Source organism: Diadema antillarum, unplaced genomic scaffold (genome assembly GCF_040938485.1).
Source record: "Diadema antillarum isolate AM-2024a unplaced genomic scaffold, OU_Dant_1.0 seq00000861_RagTag, whole genome shotgun sequence".
Taxonomy (NCBI): Eukaryota; Metazoa; Echinodermata; class Echinoidea; order Diadematoida; family Diadematidae; genus Diadema; species Diadema antillarum.
The window spans coordinates 952,155-977,010 of NW_027271731.1; the positions used below are offsets into that span (position 1 = coordinate 952,155).

Sequence of the window (24,856 nt, forward strand, 5' to 3'; positions counted from 1 at the left end):
AGAAGAAGAGGAATGGCATTTAGCATGAGAAATTCTGAGAGGCGCTTTTCGTGGAACAGTGCTCAACAACTCACATTTTCTTTATGTGGGTAATGTTAACTGAGGGGCCCTATAATAATTTATCAATACCCTCTTACGGTCACCATGGCAACACAGGGTGAGGACTCTGTTTATGCTGCAAAATTTTCCTTCCGGCAAAATGTACTAGCTGCAGCTTTCTTGTCCTACCGTCTTTATGCATGCACTCTTGAACTGAATTACACATCAATCAATTGTCTGAATAAATTACCCAATCATGAGCATCTTAAAAGCTGTAACTAGACAGGCATACTTCACTTGTTAGCAGAATAATGTGCGTGAGACACAAAACCAATGAATGTGCTCTATTTGTTCCATCAAAGTGTTTCCATTTTTGATGCAACCTATACCTTTAATCTGACAAGACTGTTTTTCAAGAAGCTGTGATAAGTAGCATGGGGGTAAGCCCTCTATGTGTGTGGGTACTTATGTTAGCTGTAACTTGGGTGTGTGGGTACTACGTTAGCTGTAACTTGCCAAGTTCTTTTTTTTTATCAGCAGGCAGTGCATGACTTCTTCAAAACTTGACCTAATCATAGCACATCCACTCAGGTGTAATTACAACATGCCTCAATCTGTCCAACAGAAAGGCCATGGTGAAGATATAGGGATTAAGGGGATTACATAATCTCTAATCATTGGCACCTAGCCTCAAGACATCTATGCCAGCAAACATCACCAAACAAAGCACAATATTAACAGATATAATTGTAATCACTCAAAATTCTCAAAATGTTCCATCATTAGATTGCAAGCAATGACCCACAACAGTGTGTGTTTGATTGTTTCAACAAATGTAATGTACAGAGTAAATCAGGCTTTGTAGTTACAGCAAAAACACATTGTTATTCATTTCTAGCCAGAGTGACTTGATCTGACTTCTCCTGAAGAATGGCTAAGAAGTGATATGATTGTGATTACGTGATAAGAAAAAATATGTAAATGGCTGTGTGTTTCTGTAACAATTTATCAATGACTTCAGAATTACTGAAGGCAACCACAACACCAAGCAGCTATACCTACTTCAAGAAACCTGTAGGAAAGCAGGAATTTGAGTGGAATATGTATATGAGATTAGTCACATGATTAAAGATGAAACGCATAAATAAGCAAGCACGTGTGACCACCGATCACATAAATCACACACACATTATAGATATCTACATATCTACACATACCTATTGATTATGTCTAAAAGATAAAAAGAAGAGAGGTGTAAGGCATATTAGTGTCCAACAATTGGAATGGTTGCAACAAAAATTCAATGCGTCATTCACTTTTTTTTTGTCAGGGTTTTGGACATTGTATATATAAATATATGTATATGAATTTATATATTCACATATTTTGAAGTATATCTACAAAATTGTATATTTGTACAACAGAATAACACAAATCCTTGTTGGTTTTGTCTGGGTCAGTAAGCAGGTGCTATGAGGAACAGACAGGGTGGTAGGCGATGCAGATGCTACAAGGACTGTGATAAACCACGCCTCATCTAGCGGGATTTCCGCTCCTCTGCGCACAATTTCCTCCCCTCACAGTAGGGCAGCCTCTTTCTCTCACCACATTAGCACCTCCTTGGGATGGAGTTGTGGTGGCAGTGACGGTGGTGGAGTGGGGAGGGGGGTACCCTCATGATAAGTGCATGACCTCTGGCAAAGACCGCTGAAGAGTTAAAGGCAGGCAATCCGTTTTGAACGCCCTCCTACAATAAAAATTAGTTGTAGCTTTGACTAAGTTTCACTGAACATATACTCCATCTGATGTTTTGATATTTCATGCTAACACTGTTTCAAGCAATTCATTCATTTGAAACTGAAAAAAAGAAGACATTTCCAATGTTTCCCTCCTATTTCTTTTGACTACTCTTTAGCATCTTATCATAGCCTCAGGACAAAAATGCACAATTTCTATAGGCTTGATGATAAGTGATAAAGAGGACATATCCACTGGAATGTTATAAAAATACTATGTGAGATGATATTTTGATGCCGCGACCTCCCACTTCTGTTTGAAAGCTGCCATAACTCTGAACATCTAGGCCTTTACCTTCGTGTTAGTGTGCAATACTGCTGAGATGCGCGAGCCCCACCAATAAAACACATTGCTTGGTGGCATGTCTTTTGGGGGAACTCCTGAAATATCACTTTAAAAAAAAAGCAGTGTTTCACACATGACATTTGAAAACCTTGTTTCTTCTGTAAGTACGCCCACTATATATCTTGCATGAACATTCCCCGGATACATCTTTTGAAGTACAAATACCTACATAATCAAATCATTCTACATCTATCACACCAAAATGATAAAACTAGCGTGGATGGTTGGGGTAGAGAATACAAGAAATTAGTTTGAACACAAGGAATTAGTGATGGCCTTTGCACAAAAATCCAAGATTCACGGCACATGTGCCGCAGTATGTCTATATGAAACAGATGTAGATGTCAGGTTTGGTTTTCAGACCCAAAAAACAAAAAAAAAACTTCTACACAACAGCAACTAAAAACATTCATTACGTCATATATATCATACTATGTAGTTATACCCCAAAATCTGGAATATATAATAACAATGCAACTATGCAAGTAGTATATGAAAAGATGCGTATACATTCATCATGCATTCCATTCCATTAAAGTCATTGCAGGTTTAGATTATCATTCTCCATTTTTAAAGCAAAAGCACAAAATTTCTGCAAATACTATGAATTTGACTGAAGCACCAATTTTTCAATTTTACAAGGGCAATATCTTGTACTGCTAATTTGCAAATATTTGAAACACTGATGCAAACTTGTGATGTAAGTGTGCATTTCATTTTGGAATATACGAGATGACTATTCATGCCTTCCAACAAAATTGATTCTTAAAACCCTCTGCCCTATGTCCAAAAAATATATCCTCTCTTTCTTCTCTCTTGCCTATTTTAAAATCTTTCCTCACCTTATACAGCCTTTTTTGGTCCCTCTGTAATAAAACTCCCAATGGCGATGACATTGGTGGCATATGACATGAATATGCTATCAGCTCACATATAATGGCCACAAATGTGGAATGGTAGACAACCGGTATTTTGGTCTGTGTGTCATAGATACCGTTCACGGGTAGTCAGTCCCTCTCAGCACAAGAACTGTTATCAACCTGTGGATGGGAGCAGCCCCCCCCCCCCCCCCCCCATCCGTGTTGACACACCTGGTATAGAGTTCCATCTCGTGGGAGTACCGAGCGACACAATACGCGACACGTGAAAGCCAACATTTGGCTACCGTTCAGCGTGAAGGCTATTGCTCGCTGAATAACTGCAAAATGTCAGAGAAGAGTCTCTCCTCTCCTTTCTATCTCTCCAACACACACCTCCACAAATACGCACACACACACACACACACACACATACACTTTTTTCCCAATAATATTTATGACTGATTCAATATAATGTAAATCAAAATTTAAACAGTCATTTTGAATGTGTCAAAAAATGGAACCAAACAGTTACAGGATTTTTTCCTATATGTATAAACCAGTTCATTATGAAAAAAAAATGAAAATATTACACATGATTTTGCTATGTACTAGATTTTCATGATTAGATGATAAGGTACAATAAAACAAAGTGAACACATAACTTTTCAGAATCCATTCAATAAAAAAGCAAGCACACACACACACACAACACACACACACACAACCACCACTCTGCTGCATCCAACATACAATAGTCATTATAATTACTCGATTTTATGCGGAACAGTAAATGTTGATATTTAATGAAAATCTCACTTTGTGCGAGATATTCAGTTTTGCTGAAAAACAGGTACTAGTGAGCAAGAAAGAGAGTTCTTTAATGAATGCCGCACAAGAGTTATCAGATCAACATCCATAATACCTGGCAATTTCACACAGTATGACTACGGATGTTGGTATTTCGGCGCAGCTGCATAAACCGGTTGAGAAGTGCAGTCTTCGCTGATATGGCGCTCTTTGATAAAAACAAAAAAGGAGCTGGAGGAACAATTTCTATGCAGTCACGATTATTAGACTCGAGGGAATGATATTGATACAGTTCATGTCTTTGCAGGCAGCAAACAATATTGACATGAGGACTCCCTGACAATATCTGCTTTGAAAGACATGAGACAAGGAGAGACTGAGATAGATAGATAGATAGATAGATAGATAGATAGATAGATAGATGGATAGATAGATAGATAGATAGCCATAGATAGATAGACAGATAGATAGATGGATAGATAGATAGATAGATACATAGATAGATAGATAGATAGGTAGTTAGATAGATAGATAGCCATAAATAGATAGATAGATAGATGGATAGATAGATGGATAGATAGACAGATAGCCATAGACAGATAGATAGATAGATAGATAGATGGATAGATAGATAGATAGATAGCCATAGATAGATAGATAGATAGATAGATGGATAGATAGATAGATAGCCATAGATAGATAGATAGATGGATAGATAGATAGACAGCCATAGATAGATAGATAGATAGATAGATAGATAGCCATAGATAGATAGATAGATAGATGGATAGATAGATAGATAGATAGATAGCCATAGATAGATAGATAGATGGATAGATAGATAGACAGCCATAGATAGATAGATAGATAGATAGATAGATAGATGATAGCCATAGATAGATAGATAGATAGATGGATAGATAGATAGATAGATGGATAGATAGATAGATAGATAGATAGATAGATAGATAGATAGATGGATAGATAGATAGATAGATAGATGAACTATAGGTAGAGAGAGAGAATTAAAATGATGGAACCAATGTGCAAAGAAAATGAAGGTGAATATGTACATAGATTATGTTTTTCCGTACGTATGCATAATGTTCACAGGAGAGGGAGAGAAGGCAAGAGAAAAAAACAATTGGCTAATAAATATGAGCATAATGTTTTCGTAGAATTACATAGATATATGAATATAAATATCTATATATCTATCTATATAAATAAATATATATATATATACATATTATATATATATACACATATATATACATACAAATATATATATATTTGCACATATATGTATGTAGAGAGGGAGAGAAGGCAAGTGAGAAAAACAATTGGCCAATAAATATGAACATAATATGCTTTCATAGAATTACATAGAATACATGATTCTATATATTTATATATACATACACATATATACATACAAATATATATAATTGCACATACATGTATGTCTAAATGAGGAACAACAAGAGAATGGGGGAGACAGCACATGTCATGGAGATATTAAATTGCCCAGCCAACTTCTGGTTTCAAAACGTTTCATTTCATTGATCCGCAAATTGCGAGAGAAGCAATATTGGCATTCATATGACACAACCGCTGGTAATATAAATTTCTCTGCCACCGCCCTGAGCACAATGAATTTTTGCGTTCAGTGAAAAGGTTACTGCCAGTGCGCTTCCTGGAAAAACAGGAAAGTAAGAGTCATGCAAGAAATTTTTTCCTTTGCCATCATGCGATCATTTCATTTAGTTCTGGTTTCAGTCAACTTTTTTAGGACATGTGCAATCCAAAAGAACATAAATGTATATGAAGTTCCCCATAGAATCTACCAAAGGGTGAGGGTTCTATTCTTACTTGAAAATACAGAAACAGTTGATAAGATTAATGATTTTTTTTTAAATTCATAAAATTAGTGAAGTATCATGAAAATTAAGCAATTAGCTATCCACAGCACAGTACTTAGTAGGGAACTATAATGCAATGATAAGGTACTAACATCATAGCTTGACCAAGGCTCGTCGTAACTTAAAATTAGTTGCTGTTTTTCCTTTTAAATGAAACCAAATAAACACTCATTAAAAGAGTCATTTCTCTTTTGATTGTGCTCTTAATATATAAACATGAACATCAGCAAAAGGTGGCAGGATTTTAACATGTTAAAGGTAAAAAAAAAAGAAATTAATTTAATATTTTATTCTTAAAGCATATCTTAAATAGACTTTTGTGGACAATGACAGTTAGAGGTGATAAAAAACAAGATTTTTTTGTTTATTACCTGACTTGCATTGTACGTCATACATTTTTTTCAGCCATCTAAAGATCACAGCTTAAAAAAAAAAAAAAAAAAAAAAAACTTAGGAAATGCATTTTGAAGCTTTATAACAATAACTATACTGGTTTCAATATTTCAAATCACTTTCAGCAAAAAATAGTTAATTATAGAAATAATGAAAAAATGTAGTCCATGATATCAAAAATACTTCAGCTTTCCTTAATATTCAACATTTTATAAGCTCATGCACTTTCCTGTACTAAATTTATCAAGTTATCTAATTGGCTATTGGGTAATCTGCTATAAAATAGGTAAAACTCACCACTGATGATACAGTATGGCATTACCACATGAAGGCTGCTGTGTTATAGAATAGAGCCAGTGAGGATTACATTGACACTAATTCAGTAATATTAGTTAAGCAAGGTAGTCAATTCATCTTTGCATATCTACAGACAAAAAATAAAACCAACGACAAAAGCCCTATACATATCTGCTGATCAGCATTAAAGCAAACAAAAATTAGGGTTCTAAGTGACAAATTTCGGGAGCGAATTTGTTAAAGGTAGCAGGTCTGAACTGAAGGACAATATTAAGAGCATGAGTATGATGTTTGTTTTAAATTAAAAGTGAGAGAAAACAAACAGTTATCTGAGGAACAGGTGGATGAAAAAAGATTAAAATTTATTGAAGGCTCTTTAAGTCTTCTGCAAAAATGTCACTGGCAAACAGTTTTGTATCATTTTATGATAACCAAGTTATTTTCATAAGTCTAAAGGCAAACCTCAATTACTCTTTTCCCACCCACGTATCTAAAACGATGTTTTTACTAGTTGTGGTGTGCAGGTGTTTTGGAATCAACTTTTACTAGATTCTGGGTGCGCGTGGTGTTTCTTTCTGGGTAAGAAGTGTGAAATGGGAATGCTGATTGAAATTTTCAATAAATATTTGAAGTGCGTTCCATTTAAATTTTCCATCATGACCCCACATTTGACTAATGAAATATACACGTTAAAAGCTCTCAGAACATGTTACACCGAGTGATTTTTCTTTTCCGTCACAAAATTATTTCCTACTGCAATGATTTACAGATAGAATTTGTCCTCTGGTGATAATGCATCATACTCTCAATGACAATTAAGTTATGCATGGTTTAAGCCTGTCAATGCCGGGAGCAATTATTCACCATGAAATTGCAGTGGTATAACAGGGGAGCGGTTGGGAGGGGGTTAAAGGCATATCCATCCCTGGTCTTCTCTTAAATTCTGCCATAACTGGGTGGCAAACAATCAGTTGGCCTCCTTTCCTCCGGTGGAAAGAGGATCAATCGCCCTATCAGGAGAGGATGCGGTGCTGTCGATAACCTCCCTCCCTTCCTACCTACGCACAGAAATGGCTACACGGTCCAATTACATAATTGGCTCTTGGGAACGCTGCGTGGGGGGTGGGGTCTGCAAGATTCATCTCACAAAGGTCCAGAAGCGGTGTCATCTGCAATACTTCAAGAGTCCCGTCTAGCGGGGGAGCTAAATTGCAGTTTGGGGTGGGGGATACTGTGAGGTCATCTTATCTGGATTTTCGACTTGATTTTAGAGCACAGATGCTTATGGGATGATTCAGTTCAGTATTAGAGTTCTTGTATTCAGGACTTACTGTAGTGATTGTGATTAATAGAGACAGACTGACAAAGAAAGAGAGATAGATAAATAGATAGATAGATAGATAGAGAAAGAGATAGATAGATAGATAGATAGATAGATAGATAGATAGAGAAAGAGATAGAGATAGCAAGAGATAGAGATAGCAAGAGATAGAGATAGCAAGAGTGAGAGAGAGGGGAGGTGAGTGGTTAAGGCCTACACTGTATAAGCAGCAAGGAAAAGAGGGGGAGGGAGAGATAGAGATAGAGAGGGAGGGGGGGGGGGGAGAGATGAGAGGTATATACACAGAAAGAAGGAGAGAGATATGTAGAGAGATAGAGGGAGAGAGGGAGAGGGTGAGATGAGAGGTATATAAACAGAAAAGAAGAGAGAGAGATAGCGAGGGAGAGGTAGAGATGAGAAGTATATACAATTGTAAGCAGCAAGGTACAAAGGGAGAGAAAGAGAAAGATGGAGAGATAGAGAGGGAGAGGAAGAGGGTGAGATGAGAGGTATTATAATCAAAAAGGAAGAGAGAGAGAGAGAGAGAGAGAGAGAGAGTCCAGTTTATCATGGGCAAATAACCGCATCCTACAATTCTAATAAAGTCAGAATGGGTAATTTATAGAAGGCCAAATTCATGCACTTGGTACATTCAAAGTCTGTCTGGATGATGTGTTGCCCAGACTGTGTAGATAATGGCAGGGACCTGAATCTAGTTGCTCTTTGGACACTTTTCTGCTAAGTTGTTTTCCCCCCTCTCCAATTGGCCAGTTTCCATGACGCCAGAGAGCTTTGTAAATATCTGACTATCAAAATGAAGCTGTATAGTACCCAATTCGATCTATGCAGGTGATGTTACAAAGATTGCAGACATTAGCAATGTGATTGGGACTGTGGCAAATGACACCTCAAGATTTGACAATTTACATTTGTTTGACAGTTCTGACGAATTTAGTACAGCCACATTCCAAAAGTGGTGTCTGTAAGAAAAGTGAGAAATCTTTCAGGTTATTTTTTTGGGGAAACATGCCCAGTCCTACTGTGAGTTGTATGAATTTTCATTATCTATCCCTGTCCACAAACACTAATACAAATACAACATTTGTGCACAGTTTTCACTTGTATCACAGAGTGACGAGCACCAACTTCTTTGCTAGAATGTTGGTGTCTCGTCACTATGGCAACCACAAACTGGGAATTTCAGCCAAAACATGGACACACTTCTTGCCACCTGTTGAATCAGGCAGGAAGAGTAACTCCCAACACAAACTCTGTCTGAATGCATTTAAGAAAAGTGCAGATAAATCAATATTCCAAAACAACCCCTTTCTCAGATTCCACACAAGATTGCATCTGTCACGTCGTCATCCTTTGAATGTTCTGTCGAGCAGTCCTTTTCATCCGCCAGCAAAAGCTGCTTGCTGACAGCAAAATGTGACAAATTTCACAAAATACTTGTTTACAGACAACAGCCAATCACCAGAACCTGTCAAGGGAAAGTGCAAGTAGAAAATACTACAAGCGCTGCAGCTATAAAAAGTACGCTTGTCTTAACTTTGAAGCTTTGGCAACCACAATGTGGTTTTTCAAATTCTGCTTTTGAGTCTTGAGGCAATCAGGAAATGACTCAAATAAAAATGACACACTTTTTATATGACACTAATGCACACTGCAGTCACTCTTTCCACTCTTGAACGCTTCTACTTTCCTCTCTCTTTATAGCTGTTTTTCTGTTTGTTTGTTTGTGTGTGTGTGTAAGTAAGATCAAGCAATAGGTCTCCTGCATTTTTTTCCTGGTCAGTCTATTCATATCAGTGGAGCACATGTTGTTCTTTTTTTCAGACTTACTTAAAAAAAAAAACAAGATTTATGCTCATAAGGCTATGTAAGATCACACTTTTTACAATTCCATTTTCCCTGTATGCCATTTTACAGAAATTGGATACACGCACATATTATACTCCCAACGCACACAGTCATAGATAGAGGTATATACGGATATATGATGTATGACTGATGAATCAGTCTATGAATATTGCTTAAAAGTATTAATCATTTATTCATCTTTGTTGACAAACTCATCCAATTTGCAATATCCTTTTCATTTATTCATATAACTCTATTTACTATCAGACTTACTTTGTAATTAAATCTATGTGGTACTCATGGCAGATGATTAATACTTTTTGGCATATATCTGTAATAATTGTTTTGGGATCTATATACCATGGATAAGGATTGTATGTGAGCACTTATGTTCCAGTTCCATGCACATTCTCAGATAGCAAGACAGTCTGACAAAATATCAGCAACCAAAAAGCAAAAAATGCAAATTAGACACCTGCAAAGTAACTTCACCCCTTGAACACTGGCTTGCTTGAAATACTGGATAGCCAATAAACCTTGTTGGATGATAGGACCTTTGCATGTGAAGAACCATCACTTTGAAATGAATATTTCAAATTTTTAATCTGTTCAATTTTTCAAGACCTGCCCTAGGGAATCATTCCTTCAACCTTGCTTTTGGATATATTAATGTCTTTTTCTCTCTTCCACTTTCTCCAAGATGCTGTGGTGCTGACAGTTTCTTGCTGTTGACTTTAGCATCTACTTGCTAGGTGGAGATGGTGCTATATGACTTTGACTATTTAGCACTATCATAATAATGATTATCATTACCGTCCTTATCACCTTTTTCATTATCACATTTCACTAACAGTAAAAGCACCATGAATACAAACTAATTGATACATATTGGGTGTATGGGTCTACAGAAAGCAGATAAATGCAGAGATTGCAGAAAAATGAATACATTCATTGACTTTGAGCGATATCGAGAATATAGGTACAGACATCAAACCAAAATAGATTCCCCGTATGATATCTGACTATTTTGTACTATTAAAAGGAATAATGAATATAAATAATCCCCTGCCACAAAAGATTTGTACTGTGATCTGTTGGTTGTTATATATTGTTTATGCTTTGGCTAGAACTGTCAGTTCTAATAGACAGAAGAGCCATGCCTCAGAACCAACATTATCATAGTCCAGATGATACTGAACAACATTCACACTTAAGGTAACATTAGTTACCATACAGTGTCAGGAGTATCTTTCAACACCCAGGAAATTCTAAATTCATAAAGAGATATATTCTAGTCAAACAAAATTGGTGTGACTTGCCAGCAGTATGCAGGAAGTTCCTATAGAAATATTTTCCATGAAGAATAAAGAACATAAATTGAATATGAAACTGAATTTAAGTAAGAGTTTTCATGTATAAATATTGCATGAACCTTTTAAACATGCATGCCATACAAAAAGATTTTCATTTTTCAGCACTTCACATAGATTTTGTTGATTTTAACTCTCTAGGTGCCAAACACTTTACTGACAAGCTTTTTTTTTTTTAACAGCATTCAGTAATCCATCCACACTTGACCTCCTGTTAGCAATTCCATTCAGATGTAAAGTGCACTCCCGTTACAACGAACACGGTTATAACGAAATTTCGCTATAACGAAGTAAAACTTCTGGTCCCAAAATTATCGCTATTAACCTGCTTAGGACGGACTGATTTTGCTATAAACACGCATTTCCCATAGACACCTGCCCGAGTATACTCGGGACTCGTCCTCAATGGGTTAAAGTCTATGGTACAAAATTTGCTTATAACGAACACGGTTATAGCGAAATTTTCATCATAACGAAGTCTTTTCCGAGCACCACTGACAAAGAAAAACAAAAGAAATGTGTTCCGTTATAACGAAATGCGGATCGCTTTCGAAAATACGTAGCGGAACAAGGCATTTACAGCGTCTCTGCATGGGCGAACGCGTCACATCACTGTGTGTTCGCTTGGTGTGCTACGCAGAGTTTCCGAGGGGAACATGCGTTATTGTAATACAATAATCTGAAATTGATTAACTATTTATTTTATTGTTCACATAGCTTTCCAGTGTATGACGAGTATTCAACAAACAGAATATCATATATGCGTGGCTTCCTTGTTTTCATTATTTACTATATTTGTTTGGTTATAACGAAATCTCGTTATAAAGAAAGAAAACTGCCGGTCCCGAGCATTTCGTTATAACGGGAGTGCACTGTAGCAATGTGCCCTGTGACCAACAGAATGGTCCTAGTGAAACAATAAGCCAGTTCACAGTTAGCACTAGTCTGCAATGACCTCTCCAACCACAGACTTTGCAAAACATGGAATAGTCCTCAAGAAGAGCAGTTGAAGACAGTAATGCAGGAAGTGTTAATTTACATGTCAGTGCTGCATGAATGGCTTTTGTTATCAAATGTTGCTGAAAAGAATGCACATTCACCTGTAAATACCAATCTGCACCTGGTTCATTTACAACACAGTTGTCAAGAAGCCCTATCTAGGTTTTGAATACCTCAGTTGCAAATCCATTTCAAGAGAAGGTCTGCAATGACCTTTATCTGCACATGCTCAGATTGTAACTGTGAACTGGCTTATAGGGATTAATGGATTAAGCAATCTCTACTCACTGAAAAGTCTTTTCCTGACATTTGTGACAACCGCACAAAGAAAGCACTCTAGCATACATGCCAATCAGCGTAGAAAACACAGATCAGCAAAGAGTTAAACAAACTAGAATGTCTCAATGCATTCCATTCGACAACAAAAAACATGCAACAGTACAAATTCAATTTAAGCCAACCTTTGCAAGCACTTCCACTATACTAGTATAAAGCTAGCCCTGCAAAATCCGCAGGAAATGACAACAAAGATGTTTTTTTTTTCTCTCTCTCTCTTAGTGAAGGAGCACAACTGAACCCATATTCATTGTAAGTACTGTGTGATGGAATCTGAATGGACCAAATAGTGTTAAAATCACTCCTGACATATCTCAATATATTTGCATCTTATCTAGGTCATGGCGTGTTTCCACAAAATTGAATCCTTGTTCACTGATAAACAAGGCGAGTATTTCTACCCTCACGCAACCACTTTTCCCCTTCCTCTGCAAAAGGCAAAATATACTCTTGTACAGAAGAGCAATATCTCAGAAGGTCACGGTTATTTGGCATTGAAAATTAAGCAATATCTGAAAGGTTAATATGAAAAGTGGATTGTATATTGCACACCAATGCAGCACCAGCCATTAAACTCTTGAAGAAGATGAAAAGAGAAGGAGGGTAAGATAAAAACAAAATGGGGTGGGGGGGGGGGGGGGGGGGGGGTGGATGGAGACTAAAGGGAAGTCCACGGCGTCACGGAGCAAAAGTTAACAGGTAAATGGGGGAGACAGGCGAGTAAAGAGAGCATGTTTGAAGAGCTTGATTGAATTGATTTGCCGCAATGGCTCTTGAGACGCATCTAGTACGAGCGCTGAATACATGCATGGGCTGATTCCTCGTTTTTAAAGGTAACACGTAACAGTGGCCTAGAATTGGAGAAACTTTTTATGTTGCTGGGTTGTTGTTGCTGTGTTGTTTTTTTTCTGAGTCAATCATGTTGTGAGAGAGCATTCGAACACATACTTAACCTATTTCAAGGCAGTTTTAACTTCACTTTTTTTGTTTTTCTTTCTCTCTTTCTCTTTCAATACTGCCATTTTGGAATACACTGGTATTCTTGTTGAAATTATCACATTTAGAGCAATATGTCCATCAAGAATGCATTTGGTTGTCTTTTTTTATTTACCCTCAACTTGGAATGCATGTACGCATGCTTGTATAGCTCCATACATGGTTTGATAGTAATCATGCATCATGCATGCTTTTGTGAGAGTTTGGTTCTGTTACTTTTTTTTTCTGCTGTACTAGTATGTGCCTCAGGTGCATAGTAGCCTATGATAAACCTTATGAAACTGTCTGAACCACTTGATCACTCCTTCATTTCTGATCCTGGAAAACAAAAACAACAACAACTGCTCACTACAAAGCAAGATATTTTCGTAGAATGAAATTTTCATGAATTGCCAAGACACTTTGTGGAAGTAAAATGCATGCAAACATTTCTGGTTTTAAAGTAGTTAATTCTCCTAGAAAAAGAAAGAGAAAACAATATAATAAAGTTTGAAGTCAGTATTAATGGCTATGTATTTGTGATGTACTTGGCCATTTATGTACAAGTGTAGTTGGTCATTTAATGAATTCAAATTTAGATAGATTGTGAAAAATCTTTCTCAAGTAACTGTAATCTGAGTCACATGAGCATAAAGACAAAAATAAAAACAATTACTGTAAAGGCAGAATATTTCATGAGGTTTATATATATCATCACGAATTTCGCGAGTCAGGTGCTATTCGCAAATTTAAAGACATGAAAAAATATTGACTCTAATCCCGACAAGAATGTGACGTGAACACATACATTTCTCCATTCATTATTGTACTCCACAATCGCAAATTAAACTACTTGCGAAATCGCTGAGAAATTCTGATTCATGAAAAATTAGACTTGCTTAACCCGTTGAGGATGGGCTGATTTTGCTACAATACGCATTTCCCATAGACACCTGCCTGACTACATACTTGGGACTCATCCTCAACAGGTTGATATATGGCGTGTTTAGTAGTTGCTATGTGTGTACATTTATAACAGAGTTTGGCACTTTGCTTCATAAAATATGTAGTGTCCTCTTCATCACAATGTGCCTTGCAGTACACCACTCTATCCAATCCTCTCAGACAGCGTTTTTGAGAACAGAAAATGACTGAGGCAATTTCAACTTTATGATTATCTAATCAAAATCAACTGATATTGAAAGATCTCACTACTTGAATCTTGCAAAATGATTCCTCCAATATAGCCCTTCATATCAAACTCTCCATGGCAATGGAATTAAAAAAAAAGAAATCACCCAAGCTGTCATCATGGTTACTTCAATCACATTCAATATCCAAATGATTCAAATCAGAATAATAATCAAAATGTATAATAATTCAAATACTTCCAATATTTCAAAAATTATTTCAAATACAATGATTCCCATACACCCCATACACAGTATGTGTGGGTGGGGGTACAATAAGTCAATAGGCTCTATATGAACACACTTGAATATTGTATATATGCCAAGTGGTATTCACTTAAAAACCAGTTGCTGCCTGGTTGTCGTGTGAGAAACAAAATAATGTCAGTGCTTAATTGCTATCAACTGAAATTGAATTGGACATTTTCACTTGGCTGACTAGGAAACCACTTATGGGAATTGTCACCTGTATACCATATTGGCCTTCGCAACAAAACAAGTTAAATGGCACAATTAATGCTCGAATAGGAGGCTAATGGGAAGGAAGGATATTACTAAATTAAGTCACAAAAAGAGTGATGATGAAAATGTATTTTGCTCCAGATCACTTTACATGTAATATGAATTCAATCGAATGGTGATTTAGGGTGGTGTTTATACTGTAAAACATGATATATTCGCGGCATGAATTTTTCGCGAATTGGAGCCGACGGCCTTTTTTGCGGCATGAAATTTTCGCGAACTGCCGCTGGCATTCAATGCATATAGTGTAGACAAGAACTTTCGCGTGCATTTTAATTTCGCGAATCTTGGCGCTCGCGAAATTCGCGAAATTAAAATGCACGCGAAAATTCCTCGTTTTACAGTATTCTCTGAGTGTTTCATAGGTTGAATCAAATAAAGTACAGTTGTACTCCAGCTGAAAATTCAAAAAAATAGTTTCGTTACAACAAACAAAAATATATACTTGATATATTATATAAAAGAATAATTTCCAACAAGTGAGTCTGATACTACATAGGCCCTAAAGACATATTCATACATTTTCTCTCACGGATGAAGAATTGGGGTACATGTACATTCCCTCACCAAGCCAAATGACGGTTAATGAATGAAGATTGAATTCAACGTGGAAGAAGGTTGCAATCGACGGATTCTAGTCCACTGAAAATTCAACAGTGGTGTATTTTCTCCCAATGATATATATCTAGGTGCAATGACAGAGTCAGTGGCAATTTGGGTGTGAATTTGTTTTCAACTTAAAGGGCAGGTGTTCTGCTACTTTGATAACAGGCAAATAAGTGAGATCTCGAAGAATGCCTACATCGCTGTGAGCTGACACAGACCTATGTCATTCCATTACAAAAATACGGTAAATCAACATTTAAATGTAGAAGTAATTATATTGGTGCATTAGTTTCCTAATTTTAACACAGATGGGATGATTACAGCTTAAAGGTCAATAACTCAGAGTTAGTTGGGCAGACTTAATGGGTCTGTAGACGTTGAGAATTTATCAATCACAGTCTCAGCCGCAAGACATAGGAGATCAATTAAACATTGCTTGAAATCATATGAATATTTATGCCGCAGGGTTACATCCTGTCTACGAGCTTCCTGTAATCATTAGCATATGATGGATCTGCTATCTGTTGTTTGCCCTACATTAAAGGGATCGTATATTTTCGGTCGAGACCTAACTTCTCTTTTCTAACATTTTTTTTTGGTGAGATAATGAAAAACTTCTTATGAAATTCGAAAGAGATTGTAATTCCAAGAGGAATTTAACATTTATCTTATCAATGAAAATTGGTTATGAAATGGCTGAGATATCCAAAACAAAACTTTGGATTCCTCTTAGAATGGTATGCTCTGTATTATTTCATAAGTGGTTTCTTGGCATCTCGCAAAAAGTTAAAAGCCCGATCCTCATCTCCGCCAATACTACACACCATTCCTTTAAGTCAGGGCTTATAGTACTACACCACTCTGCTCACCCAGAATTTACATTTTTGAATTCCATCTAACTCATCTATTTATTTATTTTTCTAAGAGAACATGAAATAGATATACAGAGCTCACATGCATATATGATTTTTTTTAATTCTATTTTTCTTACATAGCACCATCCCCTTACAGGCTCCATGCTGGACTACCGATTTAAATTCTGTGTACTTTTCTTTCACCAGATTCAATGAATATGTCATTGGGTTTCTGCTTTCAAGAGGCCCCACATTCTATACATCAAGCATCATCTTAAAGGGGGAATCCAATCCAAATAAGTTAGTCTGATAAAAAACTGGTAAAATCTTACAAGTTCAATTGTCAAAATTTGACTGAAATTGGATGAAAAATAAGGAAGTTATGACATTTTGAAGTTTTGCTAATTTCTGAAAAATAGTTCTTGTACAGGGAATATGAATATGCAAATGAGTGAGCTACCATGTCATAACCTCACAATTTTCCATTGATCATGTATGGTACCAAAAATGACAAAAATTCATTTATTCTGTCATTGAAGTCTGAAACATGATATTATTCCTGATTGAATAACTTCAGAACAGTGATCAGTTAGATATACCAGGATTTAAGCCTCGGGCATAATTGCGTTTGAATGAATAACTGGAAATGTCAAAATCTTATGTACAAACTACAGTTGTACACAAGTTGTGAGGGGATGACATGCTCACTTTTCCATTTGCATATATTCATATTGACTGTTCAAGAACTGTTTCCTGAAAAATTAGCAAAACTTCAAAACTGTCATAACTTCCTCATTTTTCACCCAATTTCGATCAAAATTCTTACGTTGAAATTGTAAAATTTTTATCTTTTTTATCAGACTAACTTATATTTGGACTGGTTTTCCCCTTTAACAGTATATAAGCATCTCCACATTTCTAGTTGTGAGACATGTCTTGCAGGAAGTATGATGGGGTACTTGTATATACAGTGCACTCCTGTTATAACAAACACGGCTATAACAAAAATCTCGTTACAATGAAGTAAAATTTCAGGATCTAAAATCATCATCTTCATACACTTTATCGTTTGGCTTGGGACTTTGTTATACAGGAGTTGCCTGCAGTATACATGGTTAATCTTTGACATGAGTCCTCTATAATAAAATATTGGTAAGTTCTACTTTATTTAGCCTTACCTCAAATCAATGCCTTTCTTAAAGATATCAACTAATGTGAAGTCTTTTTTTTTTCTCTCTACATTTAGTCGAAAAATTAAAGAAACTCACCTTTGAAAAAAAATTTTATGTGAATCCCCACAATGGAGAGCTGGAAATTTCTTTATCATAAACATTCATTCTGGATGAGATATCGACTCTCATTGGATCACAAAAAAAAAAAAATAGCTTGAATTGCCTTTAAGTGAAACTGTTGGAAATCAAGACTTTCCTAGCTTTTAATTTCTTTCAATTATTTTTTTTTCTTGAATAGAGGTGACCTCCACATGCAATATTTCAGTGCAGCCCAATCTACATTTTGCATACCAGTGCTAACGCAAATCAGTCTATTACCATAGTGTGTGTGAGAACAATAGACCTGCTTTCATGGCTGTCAGTATGCAAGGCCTCGGTGCATTGTCAATTCAACAACCAATGCCAATGTATGAATAAAGTATATATCTACATCTAAAAAAAAAATGGCCTGGATTTTTTTCTAAAAACTCTTACCTGATAATTAGTCTATTGTACAGTCAAGAAAGAGAAGCAAGTGTTTTATCTGGTTGAAAAAAAAAAGCCACAATAGAACCTGAAACATAAAGGCATGATCATGCATGTCCAACTTGGATTTTTCTTTCATGTATAGCTTTCAGAGCCATCAAATGACTCAAGAAATGTGTTACCCTGGCAGGTTTCTGAGCATAATCTAAAACACACGAAGCTCAAGTCAGCTTTGCAAGATGGTGAAATGCACTTGCATATATGCAAGCTTTGGGCAATCACATTTTGTTTGCTGGAATAATCCAAGAGAAGCTGCAGGCAGCATGTTAACTCTTTCCATGCTGGTCCCCCCCCCCCTTCTGCATGACAAGCTGCATGTTCATATGAAACCGAAGCCCTTAGCAGTCCATGGGTTAATAGTAAAACTTTGTCACGATGCCGGCAGGGTAATGCATTTAAAAAATCTGGTCCGTTCACCGATCAACACCACATCTGTGGAAGGTGGTGCACGTACTCACATGCAAGTGAGCGCATGACCATTTTTTCCCTCTCTTCTCCATTTTATGCACAAGAGGTTTGGGTGGGGGGGGGGGGGTGGGGGTCGGTGGTTGTGGGAGCAGTAGAAGGGGAGGAGTGGTGGTAAGAAATCAAATTTGGAATCTCCGTTACAAAGCACATAGACACAGCCGGTGGGAGCTGCACTCTTGACGTCTTGGAGACGTCTATCAAGCCACTCGGCACACACCGGGCCTACTCCGATGTCTCCCGGCAACTCTGATCTCCTTCCATATGAATGAGCCATCTGCCGGTGGGGGGAAGATGGGGGGAAAGACGAAAGCCGCAGGGTGCATGGAAGCTAATATTACACCCAGGAACCCTCCAAATACTGCTCAGGCTCATCCTCAAATCTCTCTTCCTTTTCTCCATCCAATCCTTCTTTCCTCATCCTCATCCTTCCCCCCCCCCCTTGAATGTTCACTAAAATCTAACAGTGCAGCTCTGCTATTCACATTTGGTCATTATCAAGACACAACTTCCGATGTAAGTTGTTTCTGCATGTATGACGATGATATATGCCATCCCACATAACATTTAACTCTAATAGCGACTGTGGATGATGATGACAACGATAAAGCTGCGCTGTATAAACGTGAGAATCTTGCCGGAGAGTCTGCAAAATTCTATAAACAAAAATGGATACGGGAGCAATACAGACTGTAAAAGTATGACATCCACGATATATGGAACTTGAAGGAAAATATAAATTGCACAATAATTTGTGGAGCGTCATGCATGTTCACAAGTTTCACACATTTATATCTGATGTACATAAATTTCAAAGAAATAATTTTGCCACCAGCTGAGATCTTTTCTGAAAAGTATTGATAGTTAGAGGAGTTTTCAGTAATAACCACAAGAAAATTTTCCTTCCAACCATTTCATTTACATTCTACAGATACAGCACTGTAAAAAAAAAGGAGTTCAAGGCAATTTCCAGCCAGACAAGGTATGTAAACAGAGGTATCAGGTACTCAATCAATTAACTGAGTGTTGAGCACGGAAAGAACCTATTGTGTGATTTCAAGTACGCAGTCATCATGGTAGTCTTTGTTCAAGACATGACTTGCAGTGCTGTTAATCCCTCCCTGGAAGATCATTTATGATAATGATGTCTAACATATGGATAAAGAAAACTTCATCAAAAGTAGCAAGAAGAGAGTATAAACCATAATGACAATGACCTCTAAACAGGTGGGAAAAAATTGTTTATTAACTGAAAAAAAAATAAAACAACCTGTCAAAGTTTATTTCAATTGGCAGTGCAAAACATGCAGCATGTGCCTTTCAATTGACTGTGGAGTCCTTTCACCGTGCCGAAATACTGAAAATTGACTGATATGGCTTGAAATACTGGGCACAGAGAATTACAATCATGTAATTAAACTGGGCACAAATAACGCTTCAACACAATGGCTGTCACACGGGTATGAGCTACTGGCACGCCATAAGAACTGGCATGCTCTACTGGAGTATCAGTGGAACACTGAATGAAAAACCAGGCACGACACGTTCCCACAATTATCTAACGAAAAGAAAATTACCACCACTTTTGAGTACACATTCTTTCTGGCCATCACGCCTTGATCTATAGTCAGAGCATGGGTTGTTATCAAATCTCAAATCTTCTGAGTTGACGAGGGAACACAATTTATGGCATTTGTCCATTTGAGGTGTATGAAGCAATAAAGCAGCTATTATAACTTCATCACTCTCTACCAAGCTCAAAATCTCACACCGACTATATGAGAATATATGAGAATATTGCAGAGGCAGAGTCATCTTAGGGAGCATTTTCATCAAGCGTTTTGTCAGACTTTTTTTTTTTCTGACAAACTGTTTTTAGTAACTGATCAGTGGGAATCAGTGGAAATGCTGGGGGATGATTGTTCCAATTCTTGTGGAATTTATTTAAGAGTACATTATATATCTACTGTTGTGTGAAAATCATTTGCTTCAGAACGGTCTCATATTCAAGTAATGTGCAGTTTAATGCCCTGTCACTGTACAGGCATGCTAACCTGGAAACATTAAATTGCACATTACTTGAATATGAGACCATTCTGAAGCAAATAATTTGCACACAACAATAGATATATAATGTACTCTTAAATGAATCCCACAAGGATTGGAGCAATCATCCCCCAGCATTCCCACTGATTCCCACTGATCAGTTACTAGCCATCCCCTTTAAGCTACTGAAATCCTTGCATCTGATTGGCTGAGAGCAAATTTGTCAGAAAAGAAATATCTGACAAAGTGGCTTGATGAAATGCACCCAAGGTGTGCTTTAATCCATTTAATTGGAATGCAAAATTGATATCAGTTGTCATGCAAATGTAACACAGGTGGATAAATCATCAATGCTGATTGCTATCTTTGTCTAGCAAGGGCACAGAAAATAGAAATAAAATATCACTTGATGCAATGAAGGGTAATGTATGTATGTATTCATGCATGTATATAATTCATTCCTTCTCTTTCTATCTATGCTTCGATCCTTCACTATTTATCTATTAAATCCATGCATGTATATAATTCATTCTTCTCTTACTATCTATGCATTTTCTATATTTATCTGTTCAATTCATGCATGGATATAATTCATTTTTCCTCTTTCTATCTATGCATCCTTGTCTATTCATCTATCTATCTATCTATCTATCTATCTATCTATCTATCTATCTACTTATCTACTCATTTCTATTTATCTGTCCATCTATCCATCTATCTAGCTTGCTATATCTGTACGCATGTCATGTCTTTGGCATTTTTTTTTTCCTGCCACTGTATCAAAGAGCACTGTAGTATTCCACCAAAGCAATGGTGCTGCTACAATACTTTGCTCACGTCTTGCTTTCATGACCTGTGTAGCAAAGTGTGTCTTCTTCAGATGGTGCGAAGCATGCATGCAGAATAAAAGTGAAATGATGTGGAGGAGAAACATTGACAATGCCACTGCTGCTGCGACCACCTGTTTTGTCATTTGAAGTACGACTGTGTATCTACAATGATGAGCTCTTCTGGCAGTGTGCTTTGGCAAATATCACCAAGACAGGGATGCCAAGTTAAAAAAAAATCTATGAGTGAGATTTTCATGACTCGGCATCTCGGCATGCGAATGTGTGCGCGAGCGAGGGTGTGGGAGGGGTTTTTCCCCCTGTGGCCTCCCACGGTAGGGAGCTTTTTCAATTTTTAGCTCTTAATGGTGCGATCAGGTGCATACTTAAGTGACTATTTTTTACTTATTTTGAAAGACAAAAGGGAAATATACCTTCAATTGCAACTATCACTTTAATCTTTTGAGCTATGCTCATTATTACAGGCCCAAGTTGCAGACTTCGCCCGATGCGTGAGAAAAATGGGTGTCGACATGCATGAGATCGTGAGATGGCCCCTAAATGCTTGAGTCTCACGCAGAATGCATGAGAATTGGTAGCTCTGCCAAGATCCCCAAATGATTGAAATGTAGCACAAAAAGGGAAGTACCCCGACAATTTCTTTAGTTGTGCTTAGAGTTTCCCTGTGATTTACTTTTCTTTTCTTTCTGTGTGCACTATTCAATACATATGTGTGAACATTATTTTCTTAATCAGATCTTTTCAAAACAAACAAACAAACAAACAAACCATGAGAGCATTCACAACAAGGCATCTCAGGGGTGTTTGAAAAAATTAACTGCTTTTACCTGGTGATATTTCTATTACCTGAAGATTGCTCCATGACATTTTTCTTTTTCTGTGTGTGTGAAAACATGAGCACACCATTTGCCTTTTGGCTCCAATGAAAGTTTCTTCAAAGCGCTCTGAAGCATAAACCTTACAAGAGAGCCGCCATGTGCTTGTTAATGTGCGTCCGTATGTGTGCATGTATGTGTGCATAACTCTGTCTGTCTTTGTTTGTTTGTTTTTTTGCTACTGCTTAGTGAAATTTGTTGTTGTTGTTTTTTTTTTTTGCAATTTTTTTCTCTATGAGGGGACTGCATTCTACAAGCTCTGCTTTTAGCAGACCCCTCCATTTCCAGCAATATCGTTTATGCATTTACCACAGTGACGTAACAGTTATTTGTATCTCTGTTGATAATTTACCTATATTTTTCTTACAATGTTATTCTGTTTATCGCTTTGTGGTACTGATTTCATGATGTCTGTGTATATGAGCATTTTTTTTTTGTATTTCTTATTTGTTTGTTGGAAGTGAAATAAATCAACTTGAACTTGAACTTGAAACATACACCATTGACCCTTTCCTATTAACACATCTCAGCAAAATCTTCACAATGAGAAACTTCTCCCAGAAAATTGTACCTTACATACCATAAGTGCTGCCTTGTCTATTGTACCAAAGGTGGGAAATCTTAACTGTTTTTCTTTAGAATAAAATTTGAAATAACACTTCTTTCTTATTTTTTTTCCAGTTACTAATCACTGCTGTTTGTGTGCCAACTATGAGGAGATTAAAACAAACTCTCACATACCAAGCATAGCACAGACCTGTAAGTTTGCATCGCCATAGCAGCAATTGCAATACCAGACTGAAAAGCAAGTAATATTCGTGGCATGAAATTATCAGGAAATTGGAGCCGACAGCCCTTTTTGCGGCATAACTTTTCCGCGAATTGCCACTGGCATTCAATGCATATAGTGCAAACAAGAACTTTCGGGTGCATTTTTATTTCGCAAATCTCGACTCTCGCAAAATTGGCAAAAGTTTCTCGTTTTACAGTAAACTTGTCCTGCATGTACATTGTATCACACAAAAGCTATCTCAAGTGATACATTGGCTATTGTATGCCTGAAGAAAGCTATGGGATGTCTCTGAGTGAATATACAAATGTGTCTGCTCTTTTGCATACCAGTTTTACTTATCACACAAGTTTGATACATCAACATTTTGTGCGCATATTAATTAATCATTCTTCACATTACACTCTCAATAATTATTCGACATCCTAACACAAAGCTTGCATCATTTGGATTGTACAGTCTGTAAGATTTAAAATGAAACAATACAATAAAAATGTGTCAAACTGCAAAACCATGCAGAAACACAAATGAAGTTTGCTGTAAAAATAAAGAATTTAAGTGATGAAAGTTTTGAGCTGAATTAAGTCCTACCCAATGTTTTTATCATTATTTCTTTTAATACCCAAAATGGGATGTGCCTTGTACGGTTGCATTTCATATGGTATGCCCTACCATTGTTATTTTTGCTGGTAAATGTAGTATACAGTATTACATTGACACTGATATAAACAAGAAAACAAACACAACAACACACAAAGTTTGCTGTCATGAGGAGTAAAAACACTCCCCCCCCCCCCTGCTATTGACTAATCAGCACTAGAGGGTGTCCACAGCTCATACATGCTTAATATCATCTCTTGGCTATCCACTTTAATTTCAAAGAAAAGCAGCCGAGTCGCCCGTCTGCTGTCTTAACAGCCGCATACGTCCGTCCCCCACGGCAATACCCGAGGGGGAAACATCCATAAATTTGATTACATTCGTGACAATGCATACTGATCTCCCCCAAGGTTTCAATTGCAGAAGCTGCAGAGTGAAAGACGGGATGAAAGACGAAAAAGACAAAAGCTGAAATTGAAATGGAGACTCGAATAAGATGGATTGTTCTTCTTTGCCAGTGGGGGCTTTTCAACTGACCCTTCCTGAACTTGCAACGGATACATCCCAGCATGCCCCAGACGACCTAGATCCTTTACTATAATCCTGACAGAAATTTGACAACTGCAGCAGCATTGTTTTGCGAAGCAATACCCTTAAACCATCTACCGACAATAATTGAATTTCAGGTAGGCGGCGGCTCTCAATCTTAAAAGCAATTCTATTTAGGCCCATCTACAGTTTCAGTAATGAATTAGGGTTTCGACAGAAACTGCCTAAAATAACATTTGCTTAAATTGATAACTGTGCAAATTCTTGCACTCTGGATAATGTGGAAAAGCAAGAGTTAAACTAATACAGGACACCACCAAGATTATTTCATTTATGGGCAAATACCAACTTTGATATGACTTTATTGAACTGACAATGAAGTATTTCACTCTGTGTTGCCCTACACTTCTTAAATAGAGGTAAAATT

General features: G+C 36.9%; 1 protein-coding gene across 1 annotated transcript in view; it reads right to left on the reverse strand.

The window, feature by feature from the left end:
• The window catches only part of LOC139740584 (protein RD3-like), a 58,264-nt gene that overhangs the window by 683 nt on the left and 32,725 nt on the right, over positions 1 to 24,856 (reverse strand). The window lies entirely within an intron of this gene.